The 17,943-nt window shown below is 47.0% G+C and overlaps 1 long non-coding RNA gene across 1 annotated transcript; it reads left to right on the top strand.

Annotated features, from left to right (window-relative positions):
- Positions 1-362: 362 nt before the first annotated feature.
- Positions 363-16,956, top strand: LOC135386891 (uncharacterized). The gene is made up of 3 exons (XR_010420693.1): positions 363-451; positions 2,398-2,521; positions 16,815-16,956. It is a non-coding gene; the product is annotated as an uncharacterized LOC135386891 (long non-coding RNA).
- The last annotated feature ends 987 nt before the right edge of the window (positions 16,957-17,943 follow it).

The raw sequence follows: 17,943 nt of genomic DNA, 5'->3' as shown, positions 1-17,943 counted from the left end.
GAAAACTTTGTGGCCGTTCACGAGGACCCATTCTACCAGCCAGCTGGTTTTCAAAGCCGTCAATGCAGTTGTTTTTGCCATAGTGCACCTTAAACCTGGAGATTTTCGTAAAGATTAACGTTTTTACGGCCAATTTTGAAAAGGAAGCGGTCGCCATAGAACCGTCATTTGGTATACATTAGGTAAAGGAAACCCTCAGCCAAAACATATAAAAAAAACTAAAGAGGTACTTTTTGATAAGCGCGAGCAAATATTTTTTTCGCTGAACATACTAGGCGGAGGCGCACGCACTCTCCGGTTGAGGGAGAGCGTCGGTGAGCATCGCGAGTCATGCGCGCTGCAATGCGACAGCGCAGATGCGCCGCTGCTTGTCGCACGATGCCAAAAATGATAACTTGGACGTGTGGCACCGGTCTAGTGCATGCACAACCTACTGCCAATGTCGCGACAGGTAAGGAAACTGCCTCCACCAGTATAGCAACGCGAGTGCATACTTTGCATTACAAAGCCGACCGAAACTTATAGCCGCGTGAAAGCACTTTTACTTACACCTTCCTCTTATTATTTTCATACGAGTTGTACAAAAGCAAAACGTCTGCAACGCATGGTCCTGCTCAGTACCCCAGTATGCTCAAGGAACCGAAGATGACGTCCCATAGCGTGCATCATATACGCAGTCACAAAAGTTGAAAATTTATCAGTGGAAAAGGGTTGTTTTCCTGGTCCTCCATTGACAGTTGCCTGCTTTTGGAGACAGTAGCCTGCGATGCAGTTGGCAGCATGCAACAGGCTCTACGTTGTTCAGCTTTGCATATGCCGCCAGTTTATTGCGCTTGTAAAACGCAAAGATATGGTAATATGGGAACCTTTTGGAGATAGCGGCTCTGGGGAAGACACAAATCTCCTCTGTGGGATGCAAATCCCAGCGACACGCGAGCATACGTGTCCTAAGTTTTGTTGCTCTGTGGCTGACAGAAAAGACCCTGCCCCAGTAAACCATTAATATCCCCAGGACATCCCCACATCGTCGCTAACGTCTTGAATCCGGATATCCATGCGATATTCATGGGACGTCCCGGAACAACATTCGCGTTTCGGTTTTACTTAGTAAATACCTGATGTCTCAAGTACATCTGCAATATATCGCGCTTTGGATGTTTGGAAGGTATAGAAGTAGCCTGCAGATCCCAGAGATATCCAAGGACTGAATATCACAGGAACATCGCCAGGACGTTGCCTGGACATAAACACATGATATACGGATACATTGGTGTCGTTTGTGACATCTTGTTCTGACAGTACCTTTTTTCTTGTAATGAGAGCAAGAAAAAAACTAGACATGGGTATCGTCCGCTGCTGCTGCCCTTGCAAAAGATTTGTCTGCGCGCAACACTCGTCACACAACTGTGGAATTCGATCACTTTTATAGCTCCACACAGGAGGTAATCACATTATAGACAATATATTGAATTAAAAACATGGCATTTGACAGGAATGAACGTTAGAAACGTCATTAGTTATACATTGACACTATAGATAGGTGGGTTATTTGCAAAGTCGCACCCTCTCACCGTTACAAATGCTTTACGCCCCAATACATTTAACGAATGTACTACTAACATTTTGTGTTTCAGTATATGCTCTATCCATTTGCTCTGGTCTGTTGGCTTGTCTGTGCTTCACTTTTAGGTGGCCAAGTACAGTGTGCCGTTGTCACGTTCGCAGCTTTCCGCGAGTCTTCGTTCGTTGCATGGTGACGTCCAGCACACATATTAATCTAGAGATCATATTGCTCTAGAGTTGGCATCTACGTAGCCTTAGTTTAGTCCGTGTGAAACGTTAGAGGGAGCCTGTTGGCTTGCGGATGTTTTTCCGCACCCGATTTCGGGCCTAGTCACTGGGCGGCACTAAAGCTGGATGCAGCACACCGTTTTCGGCATTGTGACGGACAGCGCGCGTGAACACCGGCAGTGTAGAGATGCACTCAGGCAGGTGCTAGCTTCGCCACCCTGGCTCACGCAGTCCTGAATCTGCGTCCGATATCGAGGACGTGCGGAGGCGCCTGTAGGCTGGCGCAAATTTGTTGCGCAACGCAATGTGGTGCGCTGCCGTAGCACACGTTTTGTAAACGTCGAGGAAAGGTCTAGCCACAACCACATTTTCATCTAAGAGACGTCTTCAATCTGATCTATATAACATCTTCTATCCCAGGATAAGTTGGCACTTTCCCGAGTCTTGAAGACGTTCAAAAAACGTTTAAAACACATATTGGAATGTGAGAAAATTCAGCCCTGTGGATATCCACCGGGTACAGTTTTGCGGATATCTGCCTCTTTTTTGCATTTTTCAACCTCAGTCACCGTCACCACACGTTCCATTTTCTGTTTCTCTAAGCAGAACTGCAAGCAACACTGCCACGTGACCTTTCGGCCAAAATCGAAGACGCAGTTCACCAGGGTGGACCGCGTTAGCAGAGGTGCTCCCACCATAAGAACAGCAGGCTCCCTCCACGGCGTTACACGCAGGTGAACCAGAGCGTAGAAACAACAACTTTATTTTCGACCTTGGAGAGTGGGGAGTTTCATCGCCACAGCCCTAGTAGCACAACACGTCGCAGAAACGTCTTTATTTGGTCAAATTGGGATAGAAGATGATCAGGACGTCAACGCGACGTCTAGAAGCCGTAATTTATAGCACGTTTATAAGACGCGCCGATTTAACGTTTATAATACGTCTTCGGCATCTCTGTTGAAGAGATATCCTAAAGGAAGACCTCCCGTAAACATCTTCCGTTCACGTTTGCAAGAAGTACCGAGTTTCCGTTTATAATACGTCTTCGACATCTCTGTTGAAGAAGTATCCTTAAGGAAGACATCCTGTAAATATCTCCCGTTCACGTTTGCTAGACGTGCCAACTTTCCATCTATAATACGTCTTCGCCAACCGTGTTCAAGACGTATCTTAGAGGAGGACGATTTGTGTACACTGAATAAGTTTACTTTTGGTGGACCTGTTGACTGTCTCAAACCAAAATCAGTAGGAAACACAGGCGTTGAGTTGACGGTGAGTTAATACTCCCAGAAATTTTCCACTTCAGTGTTGTTTCTGTGAGCAACTGCCCTAGTAGCACAAAACGTCGCGGAAACGTCTTTATTTGGTCAAATTAGGATAGAAGACGATCAGGACGTCAACGCGACGTCTATAAGCCGTAATTTATAGTATGTTTATAAGACGCGCCGATTTAACGTTTATAATACGTCTTCGGCATCTCTGTTGAAGAGATATCCTAAAGGAAGACCTCCCGTAAACATCTTCCGTTCACGTTTGCAAGACGTACCAACTTTCCATTTATAATACGTCTTCGCCAACTGTGTTCAAGACGTATCTTAGACGAGGACGATTTGTGTGCACTGAATAAGTTTACTTTCGGTGGACCTACTGACTGTCTCAAACCAAAAGCAGTAGGAAACACAGGCGTTGAGTTGACGGTGAGTTAATACTCCCAGAAATTTCCAACTTCAGTGTTGTTTGTGTGCGTAATTGAAATAAACTTAGATACCTCACCCTCCATTTTGACTCAGAGGCGAGCACGGCTATCGAGTTTACGGGAGTTTCTAAGGGGAGCAATGTATAGTATCTGTTTTCCCTTTGCAAGGGGATAGACCACCTCTACGCTCTGGTTCCCCTACGTGTAACGCGGTGGAGGGAGCCTGCTGTTCTTACGGTGGGAGGACCTCTGCTAACGCGGTCCACCAGCGTCTTCGATTTTGGCCAAAATGCCCCGTGGCAGTGCTGCTTGCAGTTCTGCTTGGAGAAACAGAAAATGGAACGTGTGGTGACGGTGACTGAGGTTGAAAAATGAAAAAAGAGGCAGATCTCCGGAAAACTGTACCCGGTGGATATCCACGGGGCTGAATTTCCTCACATTCAAATTAGTGTTCTAAACATTTTTTGAACGTCTTCAAGACGGCCACAAACACGTCTTCAAGACTCGGGAAAGCGTCAACTTATCCGGGGATAGAAGACGTTATGTAGATCAGATTGAAGACGTCTCCTAGATGAAAATATGGTTGTGGCTAGACCTTTCCTGGACGTTTATAAAACGTTTTGTGCTACTAGGGAGGCGATACTCTACCCCATTGCTGGATGGTGCGTTGCGTAGAGGCGACCATAGACCATGGTCTATTCCCATGCAAAGGGAAAACAGATACTATATATGTACATTGCTTGTCATAGGAACTCCCGCAAACTCGATAGTCGTTCTCGCCTCTGAGTCAAAATGGGGGTGAGGTGTCTAAGTGTATTTCAATTACGCACACAAATAACACTGAATTGGGAAATTTCTGGGAGTATTAGCTCACCGTCAACTCAACGCCTGTGTTTCCTACTGCTTTTGATTTGAGACAGTCAGTAGGTCCACCGAAAGTAAACTTCCCTAGTAGCACAAAACGTCGCGGAAACGTCTTTATTTGGTCAAATTAGGGTAGAAGACGACCAGGACGTCAACGCGACGTCTAGAAGCCGTAATTTATAGTATGTTTATAAGACGCGCCGATTTAACGTTTATAATAAGTCTTCGGCGTCTCTGTTGAAGAGATATCCTAAAAGAAGACCTCCCGTAAACGTCTTCCGTTCACGTTTGCAAGAAGTACCGAGTTTCCGTTTATAATACGTCTTCGCCAACTGTGTTCAAGACGTATCTTAGACGAGGACGATTTGTGTGCACTGAATAAGTTTACTTTCGGTGGACCTACTGACTGTCTCAAACCAAAAGCAGTAGGAAACACAGGCGTTGAGTTGACGGTGAGTTAATACTCCCAGAAATTTCCCACTTCAGTGTTGTTTGTGTGCGTAATTGAAATAAACTTAGACACTTCACCCTCCATTTTGACTCAGAGGCGAGCACGGCTATCGTGTTTACGGGAGTTTTTAAGACGAGCAATGTATAGTATCTGTTTTCCCTTTGCAAGGGAATAGACCACCTCTACGCTCTGGTTCCCCTACGTGTAACGCCGTGGAGGGAGCCTGCTAACGCGGTCCACCGCGGTGAACCGCGTCTTCGATTTTGGCCAAAATGCCACGTGGCAGTGCTGCTTGCTGTTCTACTTGGAGAAACAGAAAATGGAACGTGTGGTGACGGTGACTGAGGTTGAAAAATGAAAAAAGGGGCAGATCTCCGGAAAACTGTACCCGGTGGATATCCACAGGGCTGAATTTTCTCACATTCCAATTAGTGTTCTAAACATTTTTCGAACGTCTTCAAGACGGCCACAAACACGTCTTCAAGACTCGGGAAAGCGTCAACTTATCCGGGGGTAGAAGACGTTATGTAGATCAGGTTGAAGACGTCTCCAAGATGAAAATGTGGTTGTGGCTAGACCTTTCCTCGACGTTTACAAAACGATTTGTGCTACTAGGGTTACTCAGTGCACACAAATCGTCCTCGTCTATGATACGTCTTGAACACAGATGGCGAAGACGTATTATAAATGGAAAGTTGGTACGTCTTGAAAACGTGAACTGAAGATATTTACAGGATGTCTTCCTTAAGGATACCTCTTCAACAGAGATGGCGATGACGTATTATAAATGGAAACTCGGTACGTCTTGCAAACGTGAACGGAAGACGTTTACAGGAGGTCTTCCTTTAGGATATCTCTTCAACACAGATGGCGAAGACAGTAGTACAAGGGGGTGCTGAGACTACGACAGGTCCACTCAGCAACCTGGACCCCTGGGCCCTGCCCCTGAGCCCTGCGCGTATTTTTCCCCGGGCGGCGCGTGTGCGGAGGGTTGTCCGCGCGCTTATCAGCGGGGGGAGGGCTGCGTGTGCGCTTACCCTCTCACATTTTTCAGCCTGGGCCGACTTCTTTCGACATTTTTGCGCCTTGGCCGACCTTTTTCACGTATTTTTTCCCGTGACCGGCGGGCGGCGCTCGGGTAGAGGCTCTTACCGGAGGGCGGCGCGTGGCCGGAGGGCTGCGTGCGCGTTTACCCTCTCACATTTTTCAACTTGGGCCGACTTCTTTCGTCATTTTCAGCCTGAGCCGACTTGAATCGCTAATTTTTTCCAGCTACAACAGGTGTGCAGTAGGCTGTTTATATGCAAAGGATAGCCATACACAAAAGTACAAGCGAAAATATATTTATTAAAGCAAATGGTGCAAGGAATTATGCTGTGACTCTGTGTGGAGGAGAAAAACCCAGCCAAAAAACCTGAAGCACAAGAAACACAATACAATACACGTAACAAAGAATATACTTATTACAGGCATGGTGCAATAGCATTGAATAGGTATCACAGATCAAACACAATATTTTTTATTAACTGTAATCATACACACAAGTTTTCAATGAATCAGAAGGGATAGCACATTTAATCAAAGAAGATGTTCTTGATCAATCCCAATAAACCATAAAAAGCCCATGGACGTCCTCATCTGGTCCAGACGTCCTCGTCCAATTTAAACATCATTAGGACATCCATAGGTAGTGTCACAAAGGCTGTCAATTGCATGGCATCCTGTGGATTGTATTTTGACATGCTGCTCTGGACGTAATGTGGTTCTAAGGTGGGGGTGAGTGCCACTTCAGTGGAATTAGATATGCATGATACCAGGCACGTGCCCGATACAAGATTTTTCACTTTAAATGGACAAAAATTATTGTGTACAGTTTGCTATTTTTGCTTCTTGGGCCGCGATGGCTGCATTGGCTGCATGCTAACACTAACTCCCGTGTCGTTGCCTGTTCACAATGCCCCCAGCCAGCGCTGTCTTTCGCGCATGCGCAGTTTTGTTGGGTTCGCTTTGCCTTTAACGGACGTTTCTCATCGCCGCGGGTGGTACGCATGATCTCGAGCGTGTTATTGTTCCGCTAAGTCTGCAGCTATTTGAGGGTTTGTACTGTCGTTCCCAGTTTATGCTGTCGTTCCAGCAACCCGTCTGAGAAAGGGCCCGTAAGGGGAAATGTTTCTGCCAACCCCCAGCAGACCAGTCATGCTCGTTTGAAATGTCAAATGAGGACTCGGCCCTGTATCTGAAGCCAAAATCGCTCTTCGCCATCAGGATTTTTGCCGTGTCAGGTGTGTAATCAATATAAATGTGAAAAATATATTCAGCTGTGCATATGATTGTCATTGTGTCATTGTAGATTTCCCTCCATTTGCAGGCAATCTGAACTACGACAGGGAGATGGAACGCAAGATGAAACCGTGAGCGACTTTGTGCTGACTGTGTGTATATGTCTTGACACCAACTGCACATGGCTATGCTGTCATCGTGTTTTCTGAAAAGATATTTCTTGCAGATTAGGCGTATATGGCGCAACGTGCACCAGGAAGAAAGACGCAACCATTGCGTTCAATGTGGCGGAGACCCATGCACGTCATTACAAGATTTGCAAATACTTTGAGAAGGGCAAGTTGGTACGGTAGTGAGAATCTATGTGCTTTTTTTTTTTTCATTGTTGTTCGTCGTCCGATCATTGCGAATTTTGTGCCCGCGTGAGACGAGCGCTCAGGTGTGTTGATGATGAATGGGGAATGAATGAATTTCAGAGGTACGTACTCGTGAGTGGTGAATAAAGCGATTTATTGCTTCTATCTACTGTTTCGCCGTGGGTTTCTGCGGGTTCTCATCTCCCCCAGACATGAGCGGCGTACTTTGCAGAACATTTCAGAAAGCATGTAGACAGCGACGGGGAGGGCGGTGAATAGCTTGCCGTTGCTGGCCACACAGCAGCATTTTCAAGACTGCCATAACCAGCATCAATGCAACTATTGTGCCACATCGGCATCAAGGCAGCCCTCATGTTAGCATCAGCATCAGAGCGGCTCTAGTCTTAACATCAGCCTGAACAGCTCTGTTAACATTAGTATCAGAGCAGCTCCACGTGTTAACACAAGCATCAAGACAGTGTCCCCAATCACATCAAACCTGATATCACTGGTCAATAGGGAACACACCCATAAACGTGTGTTACCACGGCAGTGCCTCTGCTACTCTGGTTACATGCTATGTAGTACAATGTGGCTTAACCTGGTTCTCTACACAACCTGTATATTTTTGTCTCAATTCTGCTAAAAATGCTTATAAACCCAGCTATGTATAAGCTCCTAGCTGCTGTGGTACTATTGTAGTTTCGTATCTTACTTTTAATTCATTCTAGTCGAGAGTATTTTTATGTAAAGCTGTCTTACTGTACACAGTCAGTAAACCAATAAACGTTGAAGCTGAACCACATATTTGCATCATGATATTGCTCAAAGTATATACACCTAGCATAACATAAAAAACGTCCCATCAAGGCACCAGATCATGTCTCTGAAAGACATCCCAGTGACATGATATGGATGCTTGTTTTAACATCCATGGGATGTCCACTCAGACATCGGGAGGATTGTGGACGTCCACTGGTAGTCCAGATATCCTGGTAAGGATGTCTTGCAGTCATGCATTTATGGTTTACATGCAAGACATTTATGGTTTACTGGGATACGATTACAATCAAAATTACAAGTTTTATTATAAAAAGTCTGAGATTTGAGAAATTACATCTAAGTTTAATATTCCAATATGACACAAATTTAATTAATCAGTTTCTTATGAAGTGAATAGCGCAGACATAAGGAAATAATTCGAATCAGCATATAACATTAATTGAGAACCTGTAGTTACGGAACCGTTTGCGTAGAACCGTTTGCTGATGTCTAGCCAGAGTGTTGGCGTCGAGAGGAAGCTCATGGGAGGTGGCGCAAATGCGACTCAGGGCATCGGCGGGTTGGTTGGAGCAGCCGGCGACGTGCCTGACATCCGTAGTAAATTCGGCCAAGTAGGAGAGATGGCGAATCTCGCGGGGAGAGTACTTCGCACTGGCCGACGTAAAGGCAGTCAAAAGGGGCTTGTGATCAGTCAGGAGCATGAAGCGACGCCCTTCGAGGAAGTATCGGAAATGCCGCACGGCTTTGAATGCGGCCAGCAGTTCCTTGCCGAAGGTACTGCACGCTGATTCTGTAGGCGAGAGCTTCTGCGAGAAGAACGCGAGTGGGACGACGACTACATCCTGGATCTGGTGCAAGGCGGCTCCAACAGCACCATCCGAAGCATCAACCATGAAGGAAGTGGGTGCGTCAGCACGGGGATGGGCCAGGAGAGTCGCCGAAGCCAGGGCATGCTTGATGTCATGGAATGCGGACGTGGAGGCAGCGGACCACGATAGAGGAGAGTTCTTCGCGGGTTGACCCCGAAGGAGTTCATCCAGAGGGCGAAGGATGCGGGCGCAGTTCGGTATGAAACGGCGATAGAAGTTAATTAAACCAAGGAATCTTCGGAGCTGGTGGATTGTGGAGGGAATTGGGAAGTTTGTGATGGCTTCTACTTTGGCCAGCGCTTGAGACCTGGTGTCCGAGAAACTCGAGGGACGGTACGCCGAAATGACATTTCTCGAGATTGATGATGATGCCGCACTGCCGAAGACGCGAGAATACTTGACGAAGATGGTGATCATGCTCATCAGGGGAAGAACTCGCAATGAGCAGATCGTCGATGTATGCCATGACGAAGGGTAGGCCTCGCAGCACAGTATCTATAAACCTCTGAAACGTTTGTGCCGCGTTGCGGAGGCCGAAAGGCATCCTCACGAATTCAAAAAGGCCAAAGGGCGTGGTGATAAAGGTCTTGGGAACATCATCTGGTGCGACTGGTATCTGATGGTAGGCTTTCTTGAGATCCAGCTTAGAGAAGAGTGTTGCGCCAGCTAAGCTGGTAGTAAAATCCTGAATGTGAGGTAAGGGATATCTGTCAGGTTTAGTAACAAAGTTGAGAGCCCTGTAATCTCCGCAGGGGCGCCAGTCGCCAGTTTTCTTGGGTGTCATGTGGAGAGCAGAGGACCAGGCGCTCGTCGCGGGGCGTATGATACCAATTTCCAACATATGCTGAAATTCTTGGCGAGCGATTGCCAGCTTTTCAGGTGCGAGGCGACGAGGGCGGCAGTGGATAGGCGGTCCGGAAGTCTCAATGTGGTGAAAAACGTCGTGTGTAATAGGTTTCTTCCAGTTGCAGGCTTGCGTGAGTTCTGGGAAGTCGTCCAAAACGCGAGCAAATCTTGACTCCAGCGCTTGCAGCGCTGTTCCGTATAGCCGCGTGGAGTGCCCGGCGCGGACGGCCTGTACGGAGAGCGAAGTGTAGGTGTCGACGAGACGGCCATCGAGCGAGGTCGACGGTGAGGTTATAGTTGGAGAGAAAGTCGGCGCCGAGGATGGGATGAGCGACGTGAGCGACCAGGAAAACCCACGGAAACGATCGTCGAAGACCAAGATTGAGGGTCAGGGATCTTTCGGAGTAGACAGGAATGCCGGAGTTATTAACAGCGCGAAGGTGGTATAACGCTGGACGAAGTCGATCAGTCTTGGTGGCCGGAAAAACGCTAACCTCTGCTCCCGTATCAACGAGGAATTGCTTCCGTGAATTGCGGTCCAGGACGTAAACTGTCCGGGTCACCAGTTTGTAGTTACGGAAGCCCCTAGGAGCCAGGTTAGGTCGGTTTGATCAGCGCGGCACAGAACTGAACTGCCGATATGCATGCGAGCCGTGTGCACGAGAAACAGACGGGCCGATTCGTCGTCGTCGAAGGCTACCGGCATGCAATGACCCAAGCAGCAAAATGTACTGAAAGTCGGGTGCAATAGGGGTGGATGGGTAGGTGGAAGGCCTTGAACAGACTCGTGAAGCTAAGGAACATCGATAAGACACATACCGTCCACCCCTATTGCACTCGACTTTCAGTACATTGTGCTGCTTGGGGAGTGGCGCTACAAACCTAACTGACGTTTTTCAAAACCGTGGATAGCCGACAATCGATAGTACTATCGATACTAACAGCCAAAAATGGGAAAAGTCTAGCACTCGCTGGTGAATAAGATAAGTATTGAACGAGATGGAAACATTTGAATAATTTATTTTACTAACGAACGAACTTTCGGACGGAGTCCGTGCTTCTTCAGGTCATGTCATCCCACATCATCATCATCCATTCCTCTATGTTGTTGTTGTTGTTGTTCAGGTCATGTGCGGTACATTGAACACTTGGTAGGGATATTTATACTAACGTGCATAAGAGAAAGGGGACAAAGAAGGTGGCGAGAAGGAAATACAAATTCTTATTAGAGAGCACTGAGGCCGCGAAAAAAAATACAAAAGAAGGCAATGTACAGCAGGAGCGTTACCGCTACCGGAGACAAAAACAGTTGAGAGATCTCAGGTGAACGAACACGTTAAGGAAGACCGCTGGAAGAAATATTACACTCCTGGGGTTTGAGAAAAGATAAACAATGGCAGCACTCGTGTTTAGCCATAGGACGGCGCGACCATGATCGCGATCATCAGGCTTTGATAAGGCATTGCGATCATGATTGCGCCGACCTATGTGTTTAGCATGCATCCTAACGCCTCAGTCCTCTCTAATAAGAATTTGTATTTCCTCCTCACCACCTTCTTGGTCCCCTTTCTCTTATGCATATTAGCATAAATATATCTACCAAGTGTTCAATATATCGCACCTCATGAAGGACGGACTCCGTCCAAACTATAACGTTCATATATAACATCCCGTAGATGGGTAGAAATCCAGCGAACCGGTAGAGATGTAGGAAGGGAGTTGCCTCAGGACAGAAGCGGCTTCTGTCCTGAGGCAACTCCTTTCCTATATATAACATCCCGTTCGTTACCCGTCACCCGTTCTTTAGTAAAATAAAGTATTTAAATGTTTCAGTCTCTTTAAATACTTATCTTAATAGTACTATCGATAGTACTGACAGTAGTACTATAGATAGTGCTGAAAAACTATCGATATTTTTGCAATAATTGACTATCGTTAGTACTGCTCTTTTGTTTTTCCTTATAATCGACTGCTACAGATTTGGTTCTCACTATCGATGCTTTCGCTCCTGTCTCTGTTTTCGAACTGGCACAGTGACAACGAAAACAGAATCACGTGTGACACAAGGGCTTTCCGTTTAGCTAGAATGTATAAGTGATGCACTGCAAGCCGCGGAAGAAACTTGCGGTTGGTTTGAGCGGCACGAGAAGCTTAACTCCGAGTTGCACTGTTAAACTTATAGGTGCGAGGAATTTTCTTTTCTATTTTTATATGTTCCCCGATAGTTTTCCGACAGCCGACTATCGATAGTCTATCAATAGTCGATTGTCGATAGTTTTGCAGCACTATACCCGCCGAGACCGACCACTGTGGCGACGGGGGGGATTCGAACTGTCTGCCTGCCTAGGTTGGCGGCACGTTACTCGGGGAGGGGATGAAAGGGGGTGGGGAAAGGCTCACACGTCTGGTTCCACAGTTTCCTGCACTACAACCGACCGTGCACTGTAGCGTCGCTCATGCTAACAGTTGTCTAGCGACGGAAAGCCACGGATTATCATCATCATCGCCGCAAAAAAGTGTTACAAGAACGGCGTACGCCCATCGTCCTCAGCAAAACAGAAGACGGGACAACATTAGCGAGTTTTAGTATACCGTTGATAAAGTTATCGTGCCTATCGGAACCAATCGCAGTGGTGCGTGACTCAGAATCTTATCCACTGCGATTGGTTCCGGTTGATACGGTTCGACGCAAGCCACATTATCAACTGTCTGCTAAAACTCTCTGTTATTCATAGCGCTGCTTGGCCTTGAGGCTGTATGAGGTTATGTTCTGTTTTTGCTGTCATGACATCACCCGGTGGTCGCTTCTGTATGCTGTTGACCCAACGCTTTTATTTGAAATGCCAGGCGGTTTCCCTCGCCTCTTTACGTCGACCAGCTCCGGTGGCGCGGCGGTAACGCGTGCGCTTGGAGACTGGGAGGTCCGCGGTTCGAATCCGCGGGCCGGCTGTGCCGTCTATGGTTTTTCCTAGGTGTCCCTCAGATGTGTAATAGGCGTATGCCGGCACAGTTCCCCTGAAGTCGGCCCATGGACGCAGCTATCCTCCCCCCGAGCGGATTCCGCTCGGTCTTCCACTTCACCCTTTCCTCTCCTCCTCTCCACTACCTTTCCCTTCCCGAGAAACATGCCGCCTAATCAGGCAGGCAGACCTCTCGGTTCCTCCAAACGACACTCCTCCTCCTCCTCCTCTTTACGTCACTCGTGCGTCGTTTACGACTTAGCGTCGCATTCACCCCTGCACTCCGGTATAGGCTGGGCCACAGCAACACGGCGCTGTGTACAACTTGTGGTTTCCCGGCAACAATCCGACACATTCTAGAAGACTGCAGCCAGTACGTACGCGAGCGACGGGCCTTTAAATGTCAACTTGAAATGCTGGATCAGAGGCCATTCAACATCTGCAAAGTTCTCGGCCCATGGAGTAACCCTGGACATCAGTGCCGTGCACTTGGCGCTTTTCTTTCCTTTCTGAGGGCCACCGGCCTCCTTCACGAACTATAGGTAGGGTTGCCACCTTTCGTAGTGAAAAATACCGGCTGAGGGAGAGGAGGTGGAATAGAGGGAAAGGAGGAAAGGGAAAGTAAGTAAGGGGTGGACAGTATATATATAGAGAGAGAGAAAGAACGAGCGTACTGACTCAAGACAACAATGATAATAATAATGGATAACTAAGAAAACGACTGGTGACTACGGAGTTGGGTCTGTGCTCCAGATTTATTCAGGCTGCAGTGGAATGTTGAAAGGAAAACCCCGTAAAAGCCCCTATGAAAGGTGTTGAGCCACAAATACCGGCAAAAGGCTGCCGGTATCACCTTCCTACCGGCAACCGGCAGAGAGAGCAAATAACCGGCCGTGCCGGTATAATACCGGCCTGGTGGCAACCCTAACTGTAGGGATTTCCTTCCCTCGTCATCCTTTCATGTGAACCTTTTTGGAATGGGGTAAGGTCCTGCACTCAACGCAGGGAAACATCCCACATCATCATCATCATCCATTCATTTACGTTGTTGTTGTGTCTGTTTTTGAAGTGTGGTACTGCTATATTTTCAATATCTTTAGCGCATAAACATGGATCATGGAAAATGTGCCGAGATTAGGTACTGTAGAAGTGGGTTTTTTTCGCGCCGAATTATTTTCGGCGTTTTTCGCGCATTCCTCCAAAATCGCGAATTTAAGTTCCCGCGAATAACTGTGGCCACATGAGGGCGACGTACTTCTTATGAAGTGAAGGACTGCCAAGTGACTGCCTTGACCTTTTCTACTCCATGCAGCGTAGGTAGTTTAAGCAAGCCGCAGAAGATTATTTTATCCCATCAGGCAAGACGTAAAGAAATGAAAATTGATCACGCTTTTGTTACTCCTACAAACGCATTGCACTGTACATCTATACCACGAAGCCGAAACATGCCTTTCCCCGCCGTCTCAAAACCAGCTTGTATGATAGTACGACATCTCAACCGAACTGTTCAGTGCCCTGAGTGATAATGAATGGAGAACTGTTAAAATGAATTGGCTGACCTGCACAAGGCCAGTAGTATGCCCTTCTGCGGTTATATCTCATATGGCCCGAGTGTGCATAAGGCCCAAGTGACCAGAACACCCAAATGTTCATAAGACCCGAAAATAAATTGGGCCTTTTGAGCATTTGGGTCAAATGAGCAGGGCAGGATAAGGTGTCCAGAAGGCCCTAATGCCCAGAAGGCACAAATGGTCATATGGCCCCCCCGAGAAACATGCCGCCTAATCAGGCAGGCAGACCTCTCGGGTTCCTCCCAACGACACTCCTCCTCCTCCTCCTCCTCCTCATATGGCCCGAAAACCAGGAAGGCATCAGATTGACCTGTGAGGTCATGGAACCGCAAACAACAGAAGCGTATTTCCCCATTCAACTAGGCCAGCCCCAACCTTCCCTCACCTGAAAGAAAGGCTTCTGTCGCCTCAGGGTCCCAAAACTTGCACTGATAAAAGTACCGTATTGTTCTGTGTATGAGCGCCGTTATACACTTTAAAAAAATTCTCTGAAGAAGTCCTGGGCGTCATGTAATGTCATCATATGCGCGTCATCATCCTGCGCAGGGCTTCTTCAGATAACTTTTTTTTAATATATAACGGCGCTTATACACAGAAAAGTACGGTACTTTTATCAGTGCGAGTTACGAAATTTGGTGACGGAACAAACGATCTCGGAAAAAATGCTTCCCGAAGGGTTAGAACGGAAAAAACGGTCCCATGCGTAGGCATGGTTTGCTACGTTCAAACCCCTCCCGAAATCGTACATTTGGTAGCTCGTTTGGGATAGGGAAACGAGGAGTAAACCCTTCTCTCCTATGCAAATATCCTCCTGAACCCCTCCAGAAATATTTTTTCTGGCTACGCTACTGCCGTGCCCGGCTTGGTTACCTTCACAGAAAAAGCGGTACTCATTGTGCGTCATAGCAGTATTCCAGAGAAGGTTGAAAAGCTTTTAATGTGGCAAACGCATAAGTTATTCAATAAAAATATTAGGCACAGAGCCTACCAAATGTACCGAACGAAATATTGAACGCTGTAAGGATTCATATTTATTTGTATTTAGTTTTTGCCACATCTATATCTTATTTGCTTGAAAAATTGTTTCCTCATTTCAGCACATTTATTAATATTTTTAGTTCAGTTACCGTTTTCTCCTCTGTCGCATTCAATTAATATTGTGCATAGGAGCAAAGGAAATATCTAGGACACTCCTAATCTTCCCTCCTGGTTTTCGGGCCATATGACTATTTTGGGGAGGAGGAGGAGTGTCGTTGGGAGGAACCCGAGAGGTCTGCCTGCCTGATTAGGCGGCATGTTTCTCGGGGGGGGAAAGGTGGTGAAGTGGAAGACCGAGCGGAATCCGCTCGGGGGGAGGATAGCTGCGTCCATGGGCCGACTTCAGGGGAACTGTGCCGGCATACGCCTATTACATATCTGAGGGAAACCCAGGAAAAACCCCAGATGGCACAGCCGGCCCGCGGATTCGAACCGCGGACCTCCCAGTCTCCAAGCGCACGCGTTACCGCTGCGCCACCGGAGCTGGTGACTATTTTGGCCTTCTGGGCATTTCGGCCTTCTGGACACCTTACCCTGCCCTGCTCATTTGACCCAAATGCTCAAAAGGCCCAATTTCTTTTCGGGTCTTATGAACATTTGGGCGTTCTGATCACTTGGGCCTTATGCACACTCGGGCCAAATGAGATGATACCCCCTTCTGCATGGTCCCTAAAGGCCATTGTACAGGGCTTTTCCTCCCATGTCTGTGAGGAGAAGAAAGAGAGTATGCCCGAGTAGTGACCGCGGCACGATTGGCAAGAGCAAAGCACTTCCGGAAACCTGTGTCGCGAATTTAAGTTCTCGCGAATCACTCCTTGAACCAGCTTTGTTCGAAAACGCGAAAATATTTTCCACGCGGAAAAAAACACTTCTACAGTAACTTCGGCGCGGGAATGAGACATGACAAAAGCCGTGCCCGTGTTTGTCTTTTTGTTTTTTAGGTACCTAGGCTCAGTCGTGTTTATGCGTTGCATGTTCTGAAAGCGATTGTGGGCTTTAAAGGGGAAATAATTTCCTCTCGCGCAATTAAAGCTTAAAGAGGAGAGATTTTCTTACACTTTATTGGGGGCATCTTTAATTGTTTATTTAGTTGTTAACGTTTTTCTGCGCCGTTGGTGTATCCCATGCAGCACAACATCTTGGCTCAATATTGCAAGTATGTTGGTAACACTGCTCCTAATATTAGCCCAGCATTGGACCTTTGTAGCCGATATAAAGCCAAAGTTGGGCCAATATACTGTGCTGCTTCGGCGGATGAACCAGTTGAAGAAAACGAATTTGCGTATTTATTCCTTTTCTTTCCTTATAGGCCCTCCGACGGGAAGACAGTTTCTTATGTTTCTTTGGTTCTGACCTACGAGTACATACCATATGACGCGAGCACCTAAACTGCTTCCCCGTGTCGTTCCCACGCACAGTGTCACTTTACGTCATCCGGCTCTCTTTGTGCGGTTTTCTTTTCTGTCTCATTCATCCTGAGTTCGTCTGCAATAGACGCATTCCTGCCAGTAGGAACGTACTCTGTCTGTCATCCTCGGATCCACCCGTACACAGAGAGCTACTTCTTGGCGCATTTACCTTTTCCAGCTACAGCCCGTAAATTATATGCGATAACGCTTCTATTATTATGCTGCTAAGTTATGGCTGATTTTTTTTTAATTTTTACATTATCATACGTTATGACGAGAAGTGTTACGTCACTGTCGTTTGAGCAACACTGGAGCGCATTCCTCGAATTGCTTTCAGCTGTTGTGGTGGGCCAACTTTCATTATTTGAAATTGCGATTTATCGATGTCTGTGAAACGAGTGAAGGGTCAGAAACCTCGACGAAACTGTGGTGAAAAGAGTGGAGTTATCCTTCTCTCGCCAATATTTGCCCTGTGCGTTGTAACTGTTGTGTGACAAATCTCTGTCGAGGTCGCGGGGTTCAAGTCCAGCGCCACAAGGAAAACAGGGGTGTGGGGGGATGACGTTCAATAAATTAAAAAAAAAGAGGAGTGAGGTCTGCCTGCTCAGCCAAGGCGGTAAGTTTCAGCCTTGAAAAAAAAAAAAAAAAAAAAGCAAGAGACAAAAATAGTGTGGCCAATACCACATGAAACAGCACCTTTACTTTCTTTCATCCTTTTTGCTCGTGTTCAACGCACTTTTTGTTCGTTTTTGCTTCTTTGTGTGTGTGCGTGCGTGCGTGCGTGTGCGTGTGTGTGTGTGCGCGCGCGCGCGCGCGCACCTGGAGCATCTTGGAGCATCTATCTAAATGCCAAGTTCTCCCACAGGACTGCTTCTTTCCGTGCGGTGCCTTGTCTTTTACAACCAAAGATCGCCGTTACGGTGCATGGTTGAGACGATATAAGCTGTAGATGACATCGGTATGACGTAGTCATACTTTTTCTTTCTTTCTTTTCTTTTGTTTTTTTCATTTTCGATTGCTTGCTAACGC

This window comes from Ornithodoros turicata, chromosome 3, assembly GCF_037126465.1.
Source record: "Ornithodoros turicata isolate Travis chromosome 3, ASM3712646v1, whole genome shotgun sequence".
In the NCBI taxonomy this organism is placed as follows: Eukaryota; Metazoa; Arthropoda; class Arachnida; order Ixodida; family Argasidae; genus Ornithodoros; species Ornithodoros turicata.
Note: the sequence above shows the minus strand (reverse complement) of the source record. Positions and strands in the feature narration are given on the sequence as shown.